The sequence below is a fragment of the Kryptolebias marmoratus genome, linkage group LG18 (genome assembly GCF_001649575.2).
Source record: "Kryptolebias marmoratus isolate JLee-2015 linkage group LG18, ASM164957v2, whole genome shotgun sequence".
Taxonomy (NCBI): domain Eukaryota; kingdom Metazoa; phylum Chordata; class Actinopteri; order Cyprinodontiformes; family Rivulidae; genus Kryptolebias; species Kryptolebias marmoratus.
Genome location: NC_051447.1, coordinates 18,800,053 through 18,803,839, shown reverse-complemented (window position 1 = coordinate 18,803,839; position 3,787 = coordinate 18,800,053). Strand labels below are relative to the sequence as shown.

The following is a 3,787-nucleotide window of genomic DNA, read 5'->3' as shown; positions in this document are numbered from 1 at the left end:
ACATGTGAGGAGAGCTGCAGACCAGGGACAATCCAGAAATGCTCATGAATGTCAGTTTAGAAGCTATCAAAGTTCTCAAATAAAGCACCTTTTGAGAATGTCAATGTTTGTTGGGAATTATCTTACAAAACTAGGAAGGATTTTTGGTTTAGATATTAAAAGTTATCTTTTTTTATTGATTTTAGTTAAAAAAAAATCTCAACTTTTAGGAAAATGCCCGCAAAATCCTGGAAGGATTGATAAATCTGTGGTAATGATCATGAAAAAGCCACCCCAGTACCAAACCTAACGGAGCTGTTTTTCAAACAATGATCCTTTTTTCCTTCAAGTGTCATCTGTGTGCCGTGTAGGTATCATTAAATAAAAAAAATAAGACTTAACACGTTTTAGAACGAGGAAGATATCGTCAAATTACTGTCATCAGGAACGTGGGGAGAAATATATCATTTTTTTGACAACAATAAATACTGTTATTAGAAAGCAAACAGTCTGAGCTCAGATCAGCACTTAAACCGGCAGAAAAACAAAAAGCCAGCATTCATTCGTCCGCAGTTTGGGCTCGAATAACTGGTAAATATTGTGTTTTTGTGAGTCACGCATTGAAGTGAAACCAGTAAATAAAACACAACGCCACATTAGACCCGGGTCTGTTTAAGATTGTTGCTTATTTGAACCAATTTCAACAATACTTTGATTTATTTTTAGCGTTGCTCTGACGATGCATTTAATGTCAAAAAGAAAATCTGAATTTCCACCCTTTTATAAGTATCTGCCTTGCAGTCACATCAAATTTTAGTTCAGTGTCTGTAAAACTGACCGAGTTAAAACCATTCTTGTGTTTGCTAAGGTCCATTAGCTGCGGCGGCCATCTTGAATCAGGTCAAACCTGCAGAACTAAAATAAGCAACGAGTTAGTTTTTATTTGGATATTTGTTTTTAATTGACTGCAGCTTTAGGGTTTCAAGGAAATGCTCCGAAGCACAGAAAAATAATCCTGTTTAAGATGGTTTTAAGTCTTTTTTTTAATCAACAATTAAAAAACAAAAAGACTGAGATCATGATTTTTAAATCCAGTGGCTCCAGCTGTGTCCAGCATCACGATTTTAGATGTAAAAATGGACCCCAGCCTAAAACTTGAGTTGCATGTCAACGCCGTGGTTAAGTCCTTGTTCTTCCAGTTGAGGCGTATTGTCAAAACCAATGATTCCCAAAGTTGGGCTCCGGACCCCAGTGTGGGTCACTCAACACCAATTAGGGGTCCTTAGATAACCTCCAGATATCAACTTACAATAAAAAAAATTGTTTTTATGCCATGGTTGCACCATAATCGTTACAAAAACTTGAAATACAAGTCCATAAATTGATTAAAAAGATAGCATAATAGATGTTAAGACTGTTTGTTGTCTTTATGTCCTTGTTTATAAGAGAAATTAGCATTTTTGGATGTTTAAACAGCCAACAGATGAAGTCAAACCTTTGTCAGTGTTTTTTTATGGGTCGGAAGCTGAAAAGTTTGGGAACCACTGGTCTAGGCGACACCTGGAGACACTGATCCGTGCATTTATCCCGTCACGTCTTTTAACTGGTACAAACAAACCGGGAGCACACGACTCCGCTTTTAGCCTCCCTTCGCTGGTTTCCTGTTCAGTTTCAAATCCATTTTAAAACTCTTTTATTTGTTTTTTAAGTCTTTTTATTTGTCTGAGCCGCTTCACCCTTACGCCATCGCGTGCTCTTAGACCGGCCGACCAGATGCTTCTGACGGTCCCGAGGACATTTTATAAACCCGGAGGAGACCGAGCCGTTTCAGTTCTGGCTCCTGAAACTGTGGGTCAGCCGGGCTCCGTCTCTGGCTGTTTTTAAAACTCATTTAAAAACAGACTTGGCCTTTAACTTTAATCACCTCATAGCTGTTTTATTGTTGTGTTGCTGTTCTCTCTCACACTGTTTTTGTGCAGCACTTTGGTCAGCTGTTATGTTTTTTATTAAAGTGCAAGAAGTCACCAATTAATCAGAGTTTATATCCGTGCCTCATGAGTTTCAGTAAATTCTGCTCGTACCCATTCTGTCAGTCGTTACAGTAGATGGTTGTTTTTGGATCATTTCCAGTTGGTTTCAGCATTCCTCCATGAGCTGCAGCAGCTCGGCTCGGCTGGCTTCCCGTACGTTTTTCTCGCCGACTGTCGACTCCCCCTCAGCTGTGGAGACGGATGGCCTTTACGGCGCAATCAGATGTTAGAAAACACACTTCAGGATCGCTTCCATGTCCAATCGGGCCATTAAAGTGTCAGGAGTTGCTGTACTACAAGGCGTAATTATGGCGCAGAAGGGCTGTGAAAACATGCCAACGAGGCTGACGCCAGAAAATCTTAGAATATCGGTCAGGGCTTTGACGACTTTTCTCCACGAAATAAACCGCTTCCTGTCAGGTCTGCGCCCCTGAAAACCTGTCAGTCATCTTGACAAGCTGCCATCTACCCTGACGCATCAACTCCAGACCATAATATCCCCATAAGCAAAGGGGGGGATGTTAGTTCTGGCTATTGATGTGGTAAACAGATCACAGCACCCTGGTGAACATTACTGCATTTAAAGCCCTGCTAAAACGTTTCACAACTGGAACATGAGGAGTAAAAACTTTGGTTTATTTCCCTGGGCTGATGTTCTTTAATCATCTGGCTGTCAGTCTGTCCTCCATCATCCATTTTCCCAGAGGTATTTCAGGATCTCTCAGTTCTCCATCGAATAAAAAAAGAAACTAAAAGCAGCAGATGCATCATATCCGCCGCGCTGCACGAGTGTCCAGCGGCACAAACGGTCCCCGATTGTCTTTCTGAGCGGCGCTGCGAGCTCACGGTTTTAATTACAGGAGACAACGACAACGATTGACCCCCTTAATTAAGACTTGGACCTCCGCAAAAACGGTTAAAATCCCGTATTATGATCTCAGACGCTGCTGTTACAGGAACCTCCTCGATCCCGCTGCCAGTTTTATTGTTAGCTAAACCCCCAGAGTCTCTAAAAATGTTAATATTCACCACAAATCAAATGACTTAAAGGTAAGTAAACAGTGTACATGCTAACGCTAACAGCCTGAGTCATTAGCCAGGAAATGAAAGCACCCCACGGTTGAAGTTGATTGTTTCTTGGAGATTTAATTACCAACATTATAGTTTACTTTTCATTATAGTTGCAGTTCATTTTAAGGATTAAAGAGCTCATTGTGGAGTTAAACTGGTGGGTTTATCCTCTGAGGATCAAGACCGTTTTGGGCGAAACCTCAAACGAAGTGATTAAACGGTTTACGTTTCATATTTAACATCTCAGCCCCACTTTTAAAACTCATTCAGATGTAATTAAAGATTATTGCAAAGCTAAGTTGGCGGGTTTGTTCCCCGAGGACCAAGGATGTCTGAACGAAACCAAACAGGAACTCGTTTAAAAGTTTGTTTCAGCGAGGGAGACCAACGCCTCACAGCCACCCAAATGTAATTAAAGATTATTGTAAAGCTAAATTGGTGGGTTTATCCTCTGAGGATTAAGAACGCCTGAATCCCTCCAGGATTTCGCGGGGCATTTTCCTAAAAGTTGCGATTTTTTTTTGCTAAAATCAATAAAAAACTAACTTTTAATATCTAAACCAAAAATCCTTCCTAGTTTTGTAAGATAATCACCAACAAACATTGACATTCTCAAAAGGTGCTTTATTTGAGAACTTTGATAGCTTCTAAACTGACATTCATGAGCATTTCTGGATTGTCCCTGGTCTGCAGCTCTCCTCACATGT

General features: G+C 40.5%; 1 protein-coding gene across 1 annotated transcript in view; it reads left to right on the top strand.

Moving 5' to 3' along the window:
- The window catches only part of rerg (RAS-like, estrogen-regulated, growth inhibitor), a 48,312-nt gene that overhangs the window by 13,042 nt on the left and 31,483 nt on the right, over positions 1-3,787 (top strand). The gene's annotated exons all lie outside the window — the stretch shown is intronic.